General features: G+C 38.3%; 1 protein-coding gene across 9 annotated transcripts in view; it reads left to right on the top strand.

Moving 5' to 3' along the window:
* Positions 1 to 21,724, top strand: part of LOC116730240 (synaptotagmin-2-like) — a 72,736-nt gene that overhangs the window by 24,037 nt on the left and 26,975 nt on the right. For 3 of the 9 annotated variants that reach the window (XM_032579414.1, XM_032579975.1, XM_032579337.1), the window contains exon 3: positions 10,064 to 10,122. The exons of 3 other annotated variants lie outside the window; for them this stretch is intronic. The gene's annotated coding sequence lies outside the window, so the exon portion shown is untranslated. Of the gene's footprint in view, positions 1 to 10,063; positions 10,123 to 17,921; positions 18,183 to 20,587; positions 20,683 to 21,724 lie in introns of those variants that run through there. 3 more of the 9 variants (XM_032579499.1, XM_032579909.1, XM_032579747.1) reach the window with 3 other exon arrangements.

Genomic DNA, 21,724 nt, shown 5'->3' with positions numbered 1-21,724 from the left:
ATAGCTGTTGCTCCAAAAAAGTGAAGTGAGATTACTGTTCTTGTAAAAGGTTTGGCAACTTAAATAAAATGGTGATAAAACCCTCTGAATAAAAACAAACAGATTTTTTCCTTTTGGGTATTTTGTGCTGTGTCACACATCTGATTGAACAATTAGTTTTTAACTGCTGTCGGGCAAGAAGCTAAAATTGATTTGTTGCAGCCATTTTAGATTTAAGAGATTTATGAGATTTATCCTGTTCTGCTAAATTAAATATGATTTTCACAAGGTTTAATGAATATAATCTCTAGTTAGGATTACATTTCTGGGGGAAAAAAATCAGATGTCAGGTATTCTATGCAAAATTTTTAATAAAATATTGCATGTTTTCCTCAGTCAAATTCTGTTTTTATTGTATGACATTCTAGATATTTGAGAACAACATGTTGATCTTTAACTGCTTTATTTGTATTCATGACCTTATTATCTGACCTTATTATCTGAATGTTTTATGAATTATGAAAGAAAACGATGCCTTCTAATTTTTGGAGTGTGGTAAAGGCCCACTTAACATTTCATTTATTGCATCTGCACTCAGACAGAAAAATATATCATTGTTGGACTACCCTGGGGTACAATTGTAACATAGACGGCCATTTCACTTAGCTATTCTCCAAAATGAAAAATGGAAATGACAGGAAAGCATGCCATCCAAGTAGAACATGTGTGTATTGATCATCTTATGTAAGGAAATTACTACATACAAAACTACTCACCTAAACTTGGTTATATCAAAGCTCTCATGGATTCTTGAAGTCACCAAATCTTTGTAACACCAAAGCATTTTAAGTTTTTTATTGCACTTGTTTATTGCATTAGCTCTTCAGCAAAACATCAAGTTTGGCAAAGGCCTGGTAACTATGGAAACAAGCCATTCATTTGATTCAGCTGTTTTAGAGCAGGGATACATCTCAAACCTACAGGACTGCAATTCTCAAGGACCCGGGTGGGAGACGCCTCTTAGAGCATTAATCTTAATAATAACCCAGAATGTAACGCACCATTATTTGGCATGTTAAAGTTTCTGTCTTTGTATATAATGCGACCAGATTTAACAATAACATTAAATTTAAAACTTTTTGTCGAACATTATATACTCAGTTGTATTTACTCACAACTGAGTAACTACTTGAACTGTATTATAAAGCATATACTGAAATATTTAGGCACTTGAGCCAAACAGATAATGGATGCTTTAGAATGAGTGAAAACAGCAATTAACCTAAAAATTAAAAAAAGCATGTATACACAAAAGCCTTTAAACACATTTCATTGAATCTGTATAGTTGAATTTTGTAAGCAAGCCACTTTGAAGGCTGGTTACAAAAGTGCTCTATGTTGTAGAGTATAAAATTATCAAAATATCTTATAAAAGGAAGACTTATAGATATATTTTGTTGCAAATCTGAAAAAAGTGGTGAACGTAACAACGCCAGTTAAACTGCTTTTGAACCCTGTCAGTATAATCTCCTCCTAGCTAAAAATGCCCCATTAGCCCAAATGGCAGAAGAGTCTGGGGGCCATTTACAGCCTCTGAAATTGTCAAAGGGGCTTCATATAAACATATAAACTGACAAAGGATGCGCCAGGTCAGCACAGAGGACAGCAAAGGGTTTCCCTACATCAAGAGAACAGCTTTCCGTGAGTCAGCATGGATAAGAATCACCACCTGTATATTCTGGCATTTTTAAACATACAATTTTTATTAACAAAATACCTGAATATTTGATGAGCAAAAATATCAATTGTCCCTTATCCTTGCTCCTGGTTTCTGTCAGAGCAATAAGAATATCATTATTATCATTATTTCAATAGCATTATTTCTGCTAAATGTAGAAGTCACATTCAGCATTTTGTCTTTATGGAACCTCCCATCGTCTACCTTCTTCAACCTTTGCACACTGTGAGAGTGGATTGGCTGAAAAGTACCCCCACAGTGACCTTCCTACCATTTATTGAAATATTGAGTCCAACTTTGTTAAGGATGCTGCACTTTTGCAAGTTATATTGATAATGTTCAATCTAAATTAGTGTGACTTTATGCAATACACTGAAAAAAGTAATAGTTGTGAAGTGGAAGAAAAAAGAATGAAGTTTTTCTCTTTTAAAAACAAAAAACAAAAGTGTCAGTGTTGCAGCATTGACTTATATTCAGCCCAGTTTATTATGAAACACTTAAGAAAATCCAATGGAACCAACTGGGTTTAGAAATTCAAAATGTGATATTTAGAAGAAAACTAAAACCACTTATGAACATGAACACACACATATAATGTTGGCAGAATTGTGCTGTGTGAATTCTTTTCAGAACTGGACAGTTGTGATTTAATTAAATCTTATTGTCACTTTTTGACACTTGCACAATAAATGCAAACAAACACCAATAAGGCACTCAATTTATAGTACACAATATCTAGGCAGAGCAGTTGCTTATTAAACCTATAAGTTTTGTAAAACAGGCAAAACAAATAAACAGAAAAAAAACAACAAAGGGGACAGAATAAAAAAAAAACATCAATAGTGCTGGAAACATATGTGATGGAAAAAAGGATGAAAAAATCCTGCAAAAGACTTTGGAACAAAAGAGGAACAATGACCCTAAAAATCCGTCAACAGCTAAATCTATCAAAACATATCCATGTCTTAGAATAACCCAGAAAGTAAGAATATCATTCACAAATCTGGATCCAACTGATTATTTCTGTCAAGACTTGAAAATTTGCTGTTCAGAGACACTCCCCATTCAATATGACTGAGCAACCAAAAAACACTCGCTTCACATTTTAGAAAAAAAGTATTTCAGTCTCTAGATTTGTATATCTGGTAGAGACAAAACCCAAAAGAATTACGACTGTAACTGCGGTGAAAGTTTGCTATACTAAGTCAATGATTCAGGGGTCTGGATCCAAATTACCCACCACTTTTCTGCTAACTAAGTAACTAACTAAGTAAGTACTTTTTGTAAATAATTGATTAAAAATACCTGTTTGGGCTAGGTCCAGTTTTATTTTATTTTGACATTCTTACATTAAACTATAAAATCAACTAAGTCCTGCTGTGCAGATGCTTTTTAGAACAGCTGGTAAGACATGTTACAACATGGGATCTGCCTCTAAGTGTTTTTGTCATGCAGTTATCTCAGATAACATGGGCTGCTGTGTTGTGCATGCAAGCATTTGTATATCTGCACGTACACATGCTTGTGTGAGAAGGGCCTATTATCCAAAGGCAAGTTATTTAATGTGTTTGCCTACCTTCTGGCTCAGTGTTAAACCCCTGCATTGCAGCACTGCCAGTGGGATTTCAGCAGGCACCCCGCTCCCTCCCTCCTTCCCTTCCCCTTTTCTTCCCTCTCTAACCCTCCATCCTCACAATAGAGCGATTAAATTTGGGGCAGATCCCTCCTGCGTGGAAAGCTCTTTGCTCACACATGCACATCTTCCAGTGTTCATATGCCACGCTCCAGAGACCCTGGGCAGCTGAGAGCCCCCAAAAGTCTCCGGTAGCAACAGTCATGGAGAGCCACGTGTCTTGGAGACAGAGAGAAAGAGAAAGAATGGGAGACTAAGACAGAGGGAGAGGAAGCAAGCGCAGGAATCTTAGGGGCTCTGCAATTTGAGCGCTATCAGAGAGGATGCACAGTGATTTTCTTAAAGAATGAAAAAACTGTGTGGATGTGGTACTGGGTGACTTCTGTTCTTTGGCTTTCATGGTACTCTTAATTAAACAGTTACTTTTAGAGAGAAATATTAATCAAAGGATTCCTTCTTCTGGGCTGCAGGGTATTTTTATCAGTATGGGATATTAGAGCAAAGCTTTGTTTCAGAACTGCTGCTGTGGGTTTGTTTCATCTGGGAAACAAATTGACAGTCATGGACAGAGACAACAGAAACACCAACCAGCACAGACATCTAAGGAACTGTGTTGGGAGTCAATTTTAAATATAAATGCTGGAATGAAAACTCCCCACAGCTACAACATGGTTTAATTGTGATGTAGTCTTTAAACATGTGGACTTATTACAGAGCATTTCTGACAAAATAATGAACATAAGTGTTTTCAAACCTGTCTAAAAACAGTCAAGGATCACAGATCAGATATGATCAATTTCTCCAGCTAAATATTCAAACCTTTGCTGCTGAACCTGTATCAAAAGCAGAGACAGTCTATAATCCATTTATAGGATCTTCAAGTGGCTATGCTGCTTTAAGACAACATAACCACTCTAAGAGTTTTAGTGTACAAAGCTAACACTAACACTGAGTCAATGCATTATAAATGCAGGACCACTCCCCATTATTAACAGTTAATTTTGTACATACACTCACCTATACCATAATAACTACATTCCTTTAAAGATATAATTTTTTGTGTGGAATGAAGATACAATAAAGACTAAGTGCTTCAAAACTCGTTTAAACAATTGGTTTCCTGGCCTATTTATTTGAATTCAATTCAGTTTACTTATTTCAAAACCAGTTTGATGAGTGTTGTTCAGTATAAACCCTAATTGTAGACACCTGACCCAAGCTGTCACCCTCAGAGGAAAGTACATTGATTCAGATGTTCAGGAACAACACATGAACCAACACGGGTCAAGCCTGCTAGGAATCTGAAACTGCTGAACATGAGTGTTTCTGTCCACAGAGAAACCGGTTTAATATGAGCATCGAGTGAGAGGGTATCGACCAAGAAGTAAGTTGCTGCTACAAAATAGATTTATTAAAGCTCGACTGAACTTATGGCCCTTTTTCCACTATTAGCTACTCTGCTTGGCTCAACTACACTCAGTTCTAATGCTTTTCCAGTAGTAACAGTTACGTGGGATCAAACCCTTCACCCTTTTCTTCCCTCTCTAACTCGATAACCGACTTTGCTGTGGTTCCAAGTGAGCAGAGTTGGGCTGAAAATGTGACATTAGAAAACTTCTTCAGTATTTCGTCTAGACTCCCCGAAGAATAAGAATTTTTATTCCGAAGACCAGGGCCGGCCCAAGGCATAAGCAAACTAAGCAGCCGCTTAGGGCCCCACGGCTCCTCAGTGGAGCTGATTATTTTTTTTTTGTAACGATTTCTATGTTATTATAACAACAAAAAACACACAATTTAATCATGAAGTGATTTGTTTTTACAATAATATATAATTGATGATGTATGTAGAAATCTTTATTTTATGGACAAAAAGAAAAATAAAATCCCCTGGTGGCCGCGGTAGGTCATGCATGCTTCGCCGGTAATTTGAGGTGCTGTGCAACATGTGGTGCGTATCCGAACGTCCAAAGCTCCCATAGAAGATATGTAAGCAAAACAATGTCTCAAAAAAGGACTTTAACTTCAGGGAGAAATAAAAGAGGAAGAATAGAAATAGCCAAAGGTTTGTTTTAATATGTCTTGGTAATGTAATGTTTATAAAAAAGATTTGTGAAGCTGCTAATAGAAAATTAGCTTTATAGCGACGGTTCAGTTCAACAGCCAAACATTTATGCTAGCGTCTTTGTGTGAAGCTAAGTTTTAACTTTAAATGAGTTGATTCTCCTGCTTGACTCTGTATATTTCTGAGGTTTTTTAACTTCAAAACGGCGTGTTTGATAATATTTGATAGGAATAATTAAAACTTCTCAATGTTTGACATTGTCTAGCAAATAGTTTTACATCAGGCTACATGGCTACTGCATTAATATATCAATGAGCTGTTCTAACCTGTAGTTGGTGATATGTTGTTTTCTGCTGATCATTTATCTGGCTAAAACAAACAACATTTTTACATAAATTTATAAGGTATGTGAAACTTCTGTTAAAATCATTTGAAGGCTCAGAATCAACCCGGTACCTGTACCGCTCTACATTCTCAGGGGAGAAAAACTCACCTGGTGTAAATTAAATTTTTAGCTATTGCAGTTACACTTAAGAGAAATTAATTTAATCATAGAATGTCATGAATATGTGTGTAGAACTGCACCGATTGCAGTTTTCTGGCTAAAACCACTTATCTTTAAAAAGTCTAACCTGCTGATTTTGGCCGATACCAATTCTTTTGTCTGAAATGTCGCTAAATATAGCAAGAAAGTTGCTGAGCTGGCAACAGTGGGTTGAATATTGTTAACGTAAACGTTCAGACATGACCTGGTGGACCGGTTTGTCAGTCAAACCTCTCACTGCAGAAGAGGACAGAGGCTGATTTTTAAACCTTTGTTGACAAAAATAAGATCAGTGGATAAGATGGGCTTCACATGTAAGTATTGGCCGATCACGATCCCCCAAAAAGAAAGAAATCGGCGCCCAGAAAGGACCACTGGCCGATAAATGTATCCCATATTATATATGCATAGGATATAATGTAAACAGCAATATCAGAGATGCAATAAGTTTATAGCAGGTGTGTGAATGATCGAATATTCTAACTGTTGAGTCCAGCCAGTCCACATTGTTAGCAGAAATAGAGGGCCCCAAAACCAAATTTCACTTAGGGCCCCATGGAGGCTTGGGCCGGCCCTGCATAGACAAAGCTTAATGGATAAACAGCAAGCTTGTGAAAGGACGATAACCTTAACCACATCAAAACAGTTTTACCTGTAGCTGTATCTGTGCTGAGAAACCAACCACCTTAAATGATCTTTGCCACTATTACCAATAAAAGAGGTCCAGTCACAATTATTCCGGAAGCTTAAAGGTGGATAAAAAAGTGATTTATTTCTGTGTAACTTAGGAATATGTTACAAAATATTAGGTGGAGTGTATGTAAATATTTTAGTGTGTATGTACATTTTTGATCCTTAGTGGATAAGAGAATTTTGCCAAAAAAGATTCAAACATAAGTACTCAGTTTTCAGTTTGAAGTTGTTTGCTGTGAAATCATTCCACCGTGAAAAGATAATGCCAAATTAAAGACCTGATATTAATATGTCATTACCGCCTACAGTTGTTTGTGTAAACCTAACTGAATTACTGTTATACTCTCTTGGTTACCCAAATATACCATTTATTTCTGCTGTTCTCCAACAGTGAGCTTTATTGTTCTTCTCACTATGCATCATGGGAAGGTAAACTTGGGTTCTCATCCAGGTTTTTTTTTTTGTCACAGTTCCAGTGATCCCAGAGTTTGTCACTGTTGCTCTGACAGTAGGTTGTTTATGAGAACAGTCATTGAGATTTTGTTCCCATTTCCTGACCGCTGACATCTCTGACCAGAAGATCAACTTCTTGAGTCACTTTTCTGTTTTCCTAATTTGTCTTGTCAAATTCATACCACACATAATTCATAGAAATTCATAGAATACGTAAAAAGTTTTACAGATTTACTGATATGTGGATGAGGCTGCATGTATTTTGCTTTTATTTGACTCCACTGACAGGTTGCCTCACTTATGTGAGCCTGCGTGTCATTGCAAAATTCTGTCTTGTTTCATCTCAGCATTGTTTGCTCCCTTAGGGCCATAAATAATAAGTCTGGAAGGATGCAATTATGTTCACCAAGAGGCAATTTCCTTTAATGTGATTCTATCTGAGAAGATGCACATCAGAGTCTGTGGCTCCTTTCAGCTGCTAAAATTACAATCACTCTAGATTTTATTTGTTCTTGTGGAGTAACTCATACATGTACTGTTAAATCATCCTGCTTCATGGCAATGTATTGACTTTCTTAATTTGTATAATTGAACTTCCTTGTTTTTGTCAATGTTTTAGTCTTCTTTCTAAGGAAATGTCACTTGGATTCTTTCAGGGTGCGGTGTTAGAGCTGTTTTTTGCCTTCCTGTCACTGCTACCCCTCAGCCAGCTGCAAACAGCTCACTTTGACATTTTCATTGTGTTTTTACAAAGTCTGCAGGTATTCCTCTGTGAAGCCAGATAGAAATGGCCCCTGTCTCCTAGTACCATGAAGTTATATATATATATATATATATATATATATATATATATATATATATATATATATATATATATATATATATATATATATATATATACTGTATATATATATATTGCTTTGTGATCAGTCATCTTGTTGTCTAAGAGTACCTCAAGCTGTTTTTTGGCAAGAAAAGCCTACTTATACTGGTTATGAAAACATAGTTTTTTGTATATTGTTGCAGTGTACACATAGGTAAGTTAAATTATATGAATTACAATAAATACGTAACTTAAATCTCACTAACTTTGGGGATTTAAATTGGATGACAGGCATTTTCTTCACTGAAGTGCACAAATGAATTTGAAAATCTCCCCCAATGGAAGTTTTTGATGACACAATTACAATAACTCAATTATGTCTACTGAGTCATGAAATTGATTGATTTTATAAAGCACAGTGGGAAAATTGTGCCTCAAATAGACACAAAGTCTCAGATCTGAGACAGCAAATACAATTTGAGGAACCACAAATGTCTTTTGCTCCTCTAGTCAGCAAATTTGAGATTTAACACTTTAAAGAAAGAGAAATGTTAAATGTTATTGTTAAACCATAGATAATTATTTTATTATTTTGAAATTCACTTTGACAAAAGCTGATCTTCCCCAAAGCAACAAACCATCTCTTTCTGTCTCAACAAATAGATTTTTTCACCTTACAAGCATAAATTTCAAGCTATTTAATTGGTGTTTAGGGCAACAGTACTGCATAATTATGAAGCGAAACATAACATTGTTAGAATTTTTACAAATTAAAATCTGGCTGCCTGTATTCTTAATCAAATCAACAATAATGAGTTGACTTGAGAAGTAATCTAATTAATAAGTGAGGACCACTCGTGTGTAATCTTATTCCAAACCTCTAGGGGGGGGCAAAGTTCAGGTGAATTGAGTCTCAATGGAAAAAACCCAATATTAAAATATGCTGTGCAGTTCTGAAACACTATGCATTAAGGCAAAACTGTGTTACTGTTGTTCACATGCAGCATATATTAACTTTAGGTTAATTTTCAGAGGCTTGAACTAAAGCTTCCTTAAGTACTTTTCTTTTGCTTTTCTCTGTACTGCGGACTATCATCTCTCATTTTCCTTCACTCCTGAGCGCAAAGCACCGTACAGATGGTGGAGTATTGATGTTAATGGAGTGTGGATGCAGCTAAACACAGGGCAATCCTTGGAAAATAACCTGTAAATAGTTCAGGGGTATGAATAATTTGTCAAAGCGCTGTGTTTACATAAAAACACACTGGTAAAATTTGGTTAGAATTTATGGATTTAAAAAGTTTCCTGAGAAAAATAGGCAGTGTGTCTGGCCATGGCAGTACAGATATGTTCATGAAGGTCCAGCGTGCTTCTTCGGTGATCTTTTCAGAAAGAACAGCATAGGAATATGAAAACTGGCATAATTCTTTAAGAGGGGATACTCAGCTTACATTCAAAGATCAACTGAGAAAGACTGCTTAATTTTCTTTAAACATTACCAATGTGAAAGTGTACTGGACCTGGTTAATGCTAGTTAAATAAGCCACTTAAGTAAATATTTTGTTAAAAAGCATTTCATGCAGGGGAAAGGATTTCATTCTGCTAAAATTATACAAAATGAAATAAAATCTCTTATAAATGATCAGAATACCATCAAAGTGATGCCATTATAAAATATAGTTTTGGTTATTAACAAAAATAATAATTCTTTTGTAAAAAGATTAGAATTTTTATTGTTTTAAAATTGCGTGATTAAAAGTGATGTTCTGTGTTTTTCCAAATCTTCATTAGACTGCTGTTACAATAATGAGATTGAATTAGTTCAGTTGTTGGTGGGCAGTAGTGTGCAACAAAATAGCTGTCAGCAATCTTTTATATGTCCCCCACATATATAGAAATAAGCAGATTTAGACATCAGGTTGCCTTTGTGACAAGGAGATGCTTTTCTGTGAGGTTTTTTTGTGTTTCAGTGGTTATGTAAGGTGCCATCTTAATATACATACCAGTTATTCTATTTGGAATAGTCACAAGACATCGACATTTATGTAAACTGTATTTCTTTCCAAACCTTACAAAGTGTTTTTCTTTGAAATAAAGTAAACACTTTGCTAATTTCACTTTGTTTTTTTTTCTTCCAGGACTTTGGGCTGAAAACACTCACTGTGATAACTTCCAGCTAAGACAACAGATTTTGGCTGTGAGTATGCCAGAAGTAGATCTCCCTTGTGTTTGACTATACCATTTGAGATTTCCAAGTATACGAGAAAATAGGAATGGATAGAAAATTACTCACCCCATAAGAAAGAGCCAGAGCTATTGCTGCGAGTGTCCTTTTTTTTTTTTTTACTGGGGACAGATCACTGCGCATCGCAACCCACCTTCATCCTCTGCAGAAATCCAGCCTCCATATGTGCCCTTACTGTCCACTGATGACATGGCCCAGTTGGCAGACAATCCATGGCTGGATGCTTTCTGAAGCTGTCCAACAATATAACGCTCTTACGAGCTCTAGGGTCAAAGCAGCAACTGACCCGAGAGGCAAATCTTCTTGAATTTTGTTTAGAATTGAGATATGATGGAGGGTTTTTTAAACTTCACACTGATTTACTGCATATTTTCCCATGCACAGTAGATATTTACGTCACAAATCAGCTGAATGTAAATCGATTTGACTTGGTGCTTGGTCACATGTTGTGGGTTCCACTAGATGTCAGAATGAAGCATGTGCTGGGTTTTCCCATCTGTTTTTAAAAAAAGGCTTTCCATGTGCCAGGGAGGAGGCAACCAACTGCAGTGTGAACAGAGCAGGAAAGGCGTGCTGAGGATGAAGGAGCAGCCCAGTGTGAACAAGCATGATTTAGTGTTAGATTTGCTCTTCATACGCCAGTCTTCAGCATTTCCCCCACACGCCAGCACTCAGTTGATTAATCCCAGTCATTTTTATGAGTGATGTAAGCGTGAGTACCACAGCGGCTACAGAAAGCTAATAAAACCTACTGGAAAACATCAGTGCCTGGAAGGGCAGTTATGGGCTGCTGCTTTGAAACTCATTTAATTCATCTCTCTCTGCCCTCTGCCAGCCTCATTAATACTAACTTTAGTTAGCTCAAAATCTATTCAGAGACATTCCCAACATTGGAGGCTGCAGTTGAAACCTGATATTTACATACTCTGCATGAAGACATAATCCTTTTTCTCCCTGTTGGACACTGAATCATGCTAGACCTTTTTTGTGTTGGGATAGTTCATGTCACCCAAATTATTTCTGTTGTCTGAATATCAAAATACACAAAGAGAGCTTGCATTATAGAAAGTCATAATTTAAATTCATTTCTACAGTATTTGGTACAATGGCCAGTTAAAAAGAAAACCTTGGTTAGTTGCTTTGGGTCTCCTCCCTCAAGCTTCTCTATATATAGTTTGCTGGATTTTTGTTCTATTCCTTCAGACAGAACTGCTGTAACTGAATCAGGCTTGTCGGAGGTCTTGTTCACATATTTGTTCTCAGCTTTGCTCACAATTTTTCTAAAAGACTGAGATTAGGGTTCTAAAATGGACACCCCAAAATATTTGCCTTTGTTGTCTTTAGTCACATTATAACTAGTTTGACTGTATGTTTAGTTGACTTGTCTCTTTAGATGACAATTTCTGTCCAAGCTTACATTTTTCGGCCGATGTCTTGAGATGTTGCTAAAATCCATCCATCCATCCATTTTCTACCACCCTTGTCCCTGATGGGATCGGGAGGGGTGCTGGTGCCTATCTCCAGCTAGCGTTTCGGGTGAGAGCCGGGGTACACCCTGGACAGGTCGCCAGTCTGTTGCAGATGTTTCTAAAATATTTCCATATTTGTCCAACAGGCCATCCTTTATCAAAGTTATATATTTTTTTAAATGCCTGTTTAAAAATATTTGTTAAAACTGTCGCTATTTTGGGACATGGGACAATAGTGACAAAAACTTAATAAAATAATATTGAAACCAATGAAATTTGAATTACAAGTAAATTGAAACAAAAAAAATAACATATAATAACAAAAGTAGGATTTATGTTTTAAAACTAAATTGTGTTAGTCATATCTATAGTAAATTCGTATCTACTAAAACCTAAGGTACATTTTGGGTACATCTGGCATGATGTTATGCATGATGTTATGAACAATTTCAAGATCAAATCCACCTTCTGCACTCTTGCTCAATGCTTTTTAAAAAGCAGCCTTGGGGCTCATTATGGAGGTGACAGGAGCAGTGAGGTTTCCCTCTCACTCTTCCTGATCTGAATGAGCCAACACGATGAAATGCACAGCATCACATTATTGCGTCATCCCACGTCTGCCACAACCAGGCGGAGAAAAAGAACCAGATCTAATGCTAAACTGCCACTGCGGCATGCAATATTTATCATGGCTACATGAAAGCAGCAATCACTTAATAGATGGTGCAGGTGGAACAGACTCACACAGCTTTCTGTTTGCAATCCTAACCACCTTTGATAAACAGCACCAATCCTTTTGAATAGAAGAATAGAATAGAATTCAACTTTATTGTCATTGCACTGTCACAAGTACAAGCAACAAAATGTAGTCTGCATCTATCCAGAAGTGCTCTACGAGATATAAATATTTATTTACAGATGTACAAGACTATGTATGTATGGACTATAAGGGGTTATAGCAAGAGATATAGATATTGTGTATAAATATAAATATGGGAGCTATATGCACAGATTATACAGATTATACAGAATATACAAGAATGTTAGGGAATGGATTACAGATAAATAATGGCAGATAAAATTTACAGGTTGTATGTGTGTGTGAAGAAAACAGTCCGTGATGTGTGTGTGTGTGAGGATAGTCCATTGTTGTATGAGAGGATAGGGGAGTACAGTCCTTATAGTTTATGTTTTATGTCGGGAGGCGTTCAAAAGCGTGACAGCTGTGGGAAAGAAGCTGTTCCGGTGCCTGGTGGTTCTGGTCCGTAGGCTTCTGTAATGCCTCCCAGAGGGCAGGAGGGAAAAGAGTGTGTGTGTTGGGTGAGTGGAGTCCTTTGTGATTTTCCCGGCCCTTTTCAAACACCGCTTCCTGTAGATGTCCTTGATGGCAGGGAGCGGTGCCCCGGCGATATACTGGGCAGTTTTCACCACCCTCTGCAGCGCCTGCCGGTCGGAGACAGAGCAGTTCTCGTACCAAGTTGTAATACAGTTGGTGAGGATGCTCTCAATGGTGCAGCGGTAGAAGTTCGTGAGGATCTCTGAGGACAGGTGGTTCTTCCTCAGGGTCCTCATGAAGAAGAGGTGCTGATGCGCCTTCTTAATGAGTTTGGAGCAGCTGGTCGTCCAAGTCAGGTCCTCGGAGATGTGGACTCCCAGGAACTTAAAGGTGTCCACACGCTCCACCACTGTCCCCTTAATGTGGATGGGTGGATGTAGGTCAGCGTTCCTCCTGAAGTCCATGATAAGCTCCTTGGTCTTCTCGGTGTTCAGCTGCAGGTTGTTTTTGTCGCACCACTCAGCCAGACGGTCTACCTCCTCCCTGTAAGCAGCCTCGTCATTATCTCTGATGAGGCCGATCACCGTGGTGTCGTCTGCGAACTTGATGATGGCGTTAGAGCCATGGACAGGTCTGCAGTCGTAGGTGAAGAGGGAGTAGAGGAAGGGACTTATCACACAGCCTTGTGGCACTCCGGTGTTTATGATGATGGTGGATGAGAAGTGGTTGTCCAGCCGGACATGTTGAGGTCGACTGGTCAGGAAGTCGAGCAACCAGTTACACATGAGTGGACTGATGCCGAGGTCTGTGAGTTTGGTAATGAGTTGTGATGGGATGACAGTGTTGAATGCTGAACTAAAATCTAAGAACAGCAGTCTGGCGTAAGTGTTCTTACTGTCCAGGTGAGAAAGGACAGAGTGCAGCGCTAAAGAGACTGCATCCTCTGTGCTCCTGTTCTGCCTGTATGCAAATTGGTGGGGGTCTAGTGTGGGGGGGAGACAGGATCTGAGGTGTGCTAGGACCAGCCGCTCCAAGCACTTGGTAATGATGGGGGTAAGGGCTACCGGGCGGTAGTCATTGAGTCTGGTTGGGTTGGGATTCTTGGGGATTGGGACGATGGAGGTATCTGTGTGCAAATGCAGCTCCAGTTCTCATGTTACTTATGATGAAAATAAGCATTAGAGTTTCTTTTTGTACTTCTTTTCCCCATTTTGGTTAGGATTTATTACAGCCTCTTTCAAGTAAATGATACATAAGCAAGAGGAAAGGTTTTATGGAGATAGCCACATGCAGCATCACAAAAACATGCAGAAAGAAAAAAGTTAAATTATGCAGCTTGAAGGACACAACAGGAAGATAGAGTGGCTTTCAAATACATACACACCGCTGTTAAAATGTCTAGATTTTGTCGTGTAGGAACGTAGACCTTCATAAATCATTTCAAACGTTTTGCCACTTTTATAGTGACATACATTCTGCTCCAAGGGAACAAGAAAACAAATGAATGCGTTACATGAAAATAATGTTAAACATAAAATACAGCAATAACCTGGTTTGCATAAATAGAGATGCCATAAAATGAATGTTTTATTGAAATGCTTTATAAATCAGATTCTGCTATAAGCATTTTTAGGTTTTACAGCTTTGATCTGTAGCACAATAGTGATGGTGCTGCGATAGTTGGGGAAAACATTGGACAGAAAAGACATTCTCAAATACTGACGAAAAGACAACATTGAAACTGGTCAGAAAGGTTTCCAAGAGACCGACAATGGCAAAAGTACTTCCAATGAATGCTTGCATTATAAAATGTGCCAAATTCATAAACCTATTCCCCATAGGTTTATGAATTTATAGAGTAGGGTTGAGAGACAAAAGTCAAATTTTCCAGAGAAAACATAAAAAATCTGAAAATGTTGTGGGAATAGATGGCATGGTCTAATTAAACCTAACTCGAAGCTTTCGACCCCAATTTCAACAGTTTCAACATTGAAACAACACTGCAAGTTCTCACAAGAACATACAATGTAGTGACACATGGTTGTGGCAGCATCATGCTTTGAGATGATGCTCTTCTTCTGATGGTTTTGAAAGCTAAAGATGAAGAGGGTTTCATTTTTCAGGATTGCAGGGAATCCAAACATTCACCCAAAATCAACATAATAATTGCTACATGGGAGAAAATGTAAAGTTTTGGAATGGCTAAGTAGCAGTCTAGAAATAAATTTGACGGAAGATGTCCTCGAGGTTTAATATTCTTGCGTTTTTCTGGTCTTCTGAGGTGAGATTTTATGAGATACATTCATGTCAGTGTAACTAATGCACAGAAAACATATGGTGCTATATGTCATTTTTTTTAAAACTCTGAGTGGTGCATTTTAATGGCTTCACAGTCAGCTTTTGATACATGCTGCACGTATTCTTTATTAAATATGCATTCCAGCTTTCACTGAATCTCTCTGGAGGCTTGGCCTGTTTAGTTTGAAGTCAAGTCTGATGGATTTTTTCTCCTTCCTTTACTCCTTACCTGATGAAATTGTGCTGATAATTATTAGATTATCCATACATTTAGTATCTGCTGAAGTGGCAATGATAAGCAGCATAAATCTATGACAAGAATAAAAGTATTAGCCTCATGTCTCTACAAGTCAGTGCTTCTGTGCGCCTTCTGCATCATAAAAAAGGCACCAGCGCCAGTCACGATGGGTTTATCCAACAAGCTATGAATCTTGGTTGGATCAATATTCTGTTCCCACTCAGCCACTAAAACAAACCTGCCAGGGTTTCAGGGCGACAAACTGCAAGAAATGTGTTACACTGACTGCACAAAACCCCCCCAAAAAACAGAGGAGTCTGAGCAAAATGACCAAAATTGTTTATGAGTTAAACATTTTGAATGCAGAAAAACAATTACTGTTATGCTTTGGGTGCAGATTGCGAAGGAGTTTGACTTACTCTTTTTCACTGTTATATAAAACAATATGGAGGTGTACTGCCTCAAAGAGATCAGAGGCATACCCTGTTAGAATGTCTCTCAGTTCTGTCTCAAAGATTTTAAAAGTAAGATGTAGAACTTCTGATAAGTCAACTAAAAAGTCAAAAACCAGGACAACCCAGCCTTATAATGCTTAACCCACATGTCATATGTGAGAAATGAAAGAATTCACCTTTCTGTTTTGAAGTTCTTTGCGGTCCCTATTGATGTATCAATAGCTAAAACTACCCTTACCCTCCAAGTACAAAGTGGAAATGTGACTTGCTTCATTGGGCATCATGGCATAGACAGTCAATGTTGCAGCAAGACTGTGCCATGATCACATAAATCAAAGGTAGCAAGATGGCTAGCAGCAGTGCTATTAATAATTACTACTGTATTTTAAAACAAAAACTTTCCTAGCTGAAGGTTACTGAAATTTTCCACTTACCAAAAATTTGTAAAAAAAAAAAAAAAAAGAGTTTGTTTATTCTCAGTTTGGCACTGAACTGTAGTGTTTTAACGTTAGGATGTAGCTGCAAAATTGAAGAGAGAGACCGAAGAAGAACTTATGATTGACTTGTCTTTATTTTCTTTTTTGAGACTGTGAACATTCATATAAAAAGTAAATATGAAACTGGACCCACCTGGATAATTAAGGCGGATTCTTAGGAGCTTAATCAACACTGGTAATATTACATTCCTCAGCTGCAGCCCACTTTCCAAATTAGATTATTTTTCTTACCCTGTTGCTATAAAAGAAAAATCTCTGCTAGTCCATACAGTATTTTACATTCTTAAACTTAGGTGGCAATACATGCTTACACTGAAACTAGTCTTATTCTTTAGGACTTGCCAATTTTGTTAACCGAGTGAATTTCTGTTGTAAAATAGGGGACAATTTACTAACATGTCTACTTTTCTTGTCTCACCTCCCCTTTAATTAGTTTATCACTTCTTATTAAAAGCAGGTTTTCAGTACTATATGATTTACATCTTTCTTGATATCCAACTATATAATTAGAATAAAAGTAAAACAAAGCAACCCCCCCCCAAAAAAAACAAAAAAACGCAGTATTCTTCACTCTTCTGCTTTCCATTTTTACTGATTAAGACTATATTGATCTTTGGATCAAGTACTCTTTGCTGGCCAATAAGGTGTGTGATTCATTTGGGGGGAGGACTATAATTCTTGGCGACACACAGCAACACCCAAAGGGCTCCGAAGTGTCTGGCTCACCACTGGTGTTAAGCAAAGAAGTGCGTCATAATGTCTTATTGAGGAGATTTACAGAATCACTTGCTGACTCCAAGGGTAAAATTTGGCAGTTTTTTAGACTTTTGGGAGTTGCAAAAAAAAAACAACCTTTTTATAAACTTCAGAGGTCTGGTAACGCAAGATGGAATGGCAAACATTTGTAGGTCAGCTAAAGTTTTTAAAATACATGTACACACCATTTTTTATTATTTGTTTATCCTGCTAATATCAAGAAATGTAATTATTTTTGATGACAGTGGCAGTAGTGAAAGTACAAAGCTTAACTCAGGTCAAAGGAATGTGATGACACAAGAGCCAAAATAGCAAATAACTACTGTTGTAACTGAGCAAACAAGAACTTTGTCCTTTTCCTCTTTTATCTCAGATAAAGGGTTATGGCATAACCCTTTCTTTTTAAAAAAATTACATCCACTTTTCCTCACACTGAGTTGCAGTTCAGGGACATATCTGATTTCCATGGATTCCCAGAGTAGCAGCAGCTCTGTTTGAATGAGAGTACGGATGCTGGTGGCTCCCACAAGCATATGGATGCTTTTGGTCTGCCCTTACGCGTCGGGACATAGATTGCTGCATGCAGCGCCCTGTGAGCAGCATCGCAAATCAGTCGTCCGAGCAGCGAGCACCGCTGGTGCGGAGGGAAGGGGTGGGAGATAAAGGGGAAAAGCTAGGAGAGGAAAGGAGAGGTGAAAAAGAGGGGAGGGGGATCCTTTCAGGGTAAGAGACAGAGTGGAGAGAGGGAGAGTATGAGGGGATGGAGAGATACAGCGGTGGGGGTAGTTACAGAGCGAGTGAATGCGTGCGTGTGTGTGGGTATGCGTTCATGTGTGCGTGTGTATGCAGGAGAACAAGTATTGCTGCAGTGGAAACAGTGCGAAGAGGACTGCAGTTTCTGGTGCTGATGGGAGAGCGGTCGAGGCACATCATCAAGGCACTGTCATTTTAACCCCAAGTGCCTGTTTGGTGAAGGGGTTTGCCCGTTGTGGAGAACAGGATTGCGCAATTACGGTAGTGCTGGTAAGGGTGTATTTCAACTCTGTTCTTGGGATTGCAGGAACACTACGTCTGAGGAATCTGTAATAGCTTATTGGCTATAGTAGTGTTGTGTTTTCACTTGTAATAAGAAAGTTAGTATTTATATAATTCTTTTTTCCTGATTATGCCACAGTGAAACTGTATATTGGTATCTGTTTTGTGCTGTTGCAACTTTACTCCAATCCACATTAATGTCTCCCTATTAAATACTCAGTTACTTGCATCCTAATCTGTCCTATAAATGAAGTCATAAATCATGTCCTCCTTAGTACAGAGCTTTTGTATGAATTTTAAATGACTTGTGGTTTTTAACAGTGGTACTCAATTATTTTCATTGATCATGCCTTGGTTAGCCTCTGCTGCTAGGTACACCCCTCTCTTGGAGAGTCTTCTGGAGGCTGCCATGCTGACAGATACCCTGCTTACGTTTTTAGTCTCACTAGCATCTCTGACAAGAAGTCAGGAAGAGCCAGAATGGAGCATGCTGCTCTTATGAATTCCCAGGATAGATGTTTTGTATCTGTAATATAACAAAACATGAGCCAGCCCTCATTGGTCTTTACCTTTAAAGGCTGAGTAATCCAACATAAAAAGAGGCTGACAGTTGTGCTGAGGAGTATAGAGAGATGGGTGGGGATTTTATAAAGTGCTGCAGGATGCTCTTTTTTTCTGCTGTCTCTCATGGGACATTTAGCTCAGGCAGCACTGAGGTGACTGTACCAAGGACAAAAACCTATCTTTGGGCTGCTTGCACTTCATGCTGGTAAATTCTGACTCTTATGCTTCTGGCTGGAACCTGTCATTAGCATTATTATGTGTAAGTGGTTCATTTTATCCAAATTCCTCATAACAAATCTACCACAAAAAAGTGCGATGGAAATTGTGGTTTGAATACTATCATTCTAGAAAAAGTATATTTTTTAGGTGGGGTTCTGTACTATGTACATATTTCTCTGACACTACATGTCCTCATATGACCTGAAGTGAAACCTTGAAATATGATCTATGTTTACTATCTGGGTTTATCAGAACAGTCAATGTTTTATGACTTGAGCAAATGATTTCTGAGGTTTTAGAAATACACACAAAAACTGGTATTCTATTTAGGAACACACAAAATACAGTCAGAATGTAAAAACTAGCTGCCTGATATTGTATAAGTCAATAATATCTCACAAAACCACTCTGACACACTGGAGTATCAAAACACAATACTTCTGATTGCCTATTTCCTGTACATCAGGCTCCAGTGTCAAACTATGTTCAGCAGAAACAGGATAGGAAACCGGGGAGTTTTTGAGCTGTTGCTAAGTGTATTCTGTGGTTTGTGTGTGGGGGGGAGTGCTACAGCAATGGTGAGTGTTCTGGTGGGTCAAAACAACCATCCACCCATGCATGCATTGTCTGTACCTGTGTGTCCTCACACAGGGTTGAGAATGGTCAGTGTGTTCTCCCAGAGGCAAATAGCTAAAAGTTACACCCACACATTTACAACGCATCAGAGAGGCATAAAAGACAAACAACCATTCCCACACACTCATTCTTAGGGCAAAGTAGAATGTTAAGTTACTTTCACTCTCATATTTCTGGACTGGGGCAGAAATCAGAATATCCAGAGAAAACACATGCATGTTCCAGGAGAACATGGAAAATACACGATGAGAGCTTCTTGGATTGAATCTGAATCCAAAACCTTGATGCAAGGCACCAGTGGCAACTATTGCACCACTATGCAGACCCTTCAAAATATAAATAGAAATTCTGTGGTCCATTGCTCACCTGCCCATTGTTGAATGCGTTGACCATAAACTGAGGCCAATACTGGCACCTTGACTGGTCTGTGGCTACATAGCTCCATGTGCAAGCAACTACAGTAGCTCTTCTGTTGGATCGGACCACAGGCTAGGTTTTGTCCTCCTTGTGTATCAGTGAGGCTTAACCTTGCATGACTCTGTTGTCAATTATTCTCTGTTATTTTCTTGGATCACTTTTTATAGCTAAGTTTTAACCGCAGATTGGGGCAACAAGAGCTTCAGTTTTGGTCATGATCTGAGTCAGTTGTCTTGACATTGTAGTTTAGGTTTTAGCAAACTTCCTAACACCGAGACCTTACATGTGTCCATTTTCCAGCTCTTGAAATTTCATCTATGAAGCTCACTAATTGGCTTATATTGTTCCAATTAACTGATGAAGAGATAGCTGTGGTATTCATGTCACCTGTCAATTGTTATAATGTATTTCCTGATTGGTTTATACCAGTTATTATTTATCTTAACTCCACCAATAGTTGAGTGCTATTGCTGCATGTCTACTTCGATAAGGCCAATAGTACAGAGGACTGTGATAATGTGCATGTTCTGATTGTTCTTTCTTGCCCATTGTTGAAGGCCTCGGGGTCAAAACTGGCACCTTGACCTGTGTGTGGCTACACAGCCCAACATGCAAGAACCTACACTAGCTACTCTTTGGGATCTGACCACAGGTCAGCATTTGCTCTCCTTGTTTGTCAGTGAAGCTTGACCACCCATTTCTCTGTCCATAATTTATCTCTGTTATTTCTTTGGTCCACTTTTTATAGCTGATGTTCACTGCAGCTTGGGCCATCAAGAGCTGCAGTTTTGTACATGATCTAAGTCAATATAAATACAAAGCTCACTAACTGGCTTATATTGTACCCACTAATTGATGAAGAGATAGCTGTGGGATTCATGTCATCTGTCAGTCATTACAATGCTATTCCTGATTGGTGTATATCAGCTATTATTTATTTCAACTCCACCAAACAATGTTTATGTTGTGCGATACTGCTGCATGTTTACTTCTCTAATGCCAATAGCGCAGAGGAGTATGTGATACTGAGCATGCTCTGATCTTTTTTTTTTTTGTCAGGCTTTAAAACATTTAGACAGGCTCATTAAGTCTGTACCTCAGGCAGCCACTCCCAGTGGCTCTCACACTAAGAAATACTCTCAGAGTCTCTCATACATAATCAAAAAAATGAGACGAAGCTTTGAAGTTCACCAGTCTCTTTTCTTTTTCTTGTTTGCTCCCTCCAAGTAGGCAGCTGGTGCCCAAATGCTGAAAGTGCTCAAAGAGGAAGAGAAAATAAAGAGGCTTACTGTAATAGTGTAGGCTTCAAATAATTCAAGTAATATTCTGGTAGAGTGGGTGTGCCCTCCTAGGGCTATGTCGCTGTTGTTGTCCAAATTCTTGCAACTTTATTGAAACATTCTTTTTAAGCTTATATTTGTATGTTTTCTAAATGCTAATTATTGCTGAAAAGGATCTTACTTAATGAAGAAGAGGATATCTCTTTGAACGCCATCAGCTCTTCACCCTACACTGAGGGTTGAGCCTTCCCAGGCTTGGGCCCTGGCCCATTTGCTGATGTGTCTCTGGCAGACAACAGCAGGGCGCCTCGGTGTTAAACGGTCAGATGCTGTCACAAATCACACACATCCTGCTGTGCTGACAGAGCAGTTTGGCTTCTCTTTAAACTGTGGAGCCAGCTGTCATTGTGGGTT

This window comes from Xiphophorus hellerii, chromosome 1 (assembly GCF_003331165.1).
Source record: "Xiphophorus hellerii strain 12219 chromosome 1, Xiphophorus_hellerii-4.1, whole genome shotgun sequence".
Taxonomy (NCBI): Eukaryota; Metazoa; Chordata; class Actinopteri; order Cyprinodontiformes; family Poeciliidae; genus Xiphophorus; species Xiphophorus hellerii.
Note: the sequence above shows the minus strand (reverse complement) of the source record. Positions and strands in the feature narration are given on the sequence as shown.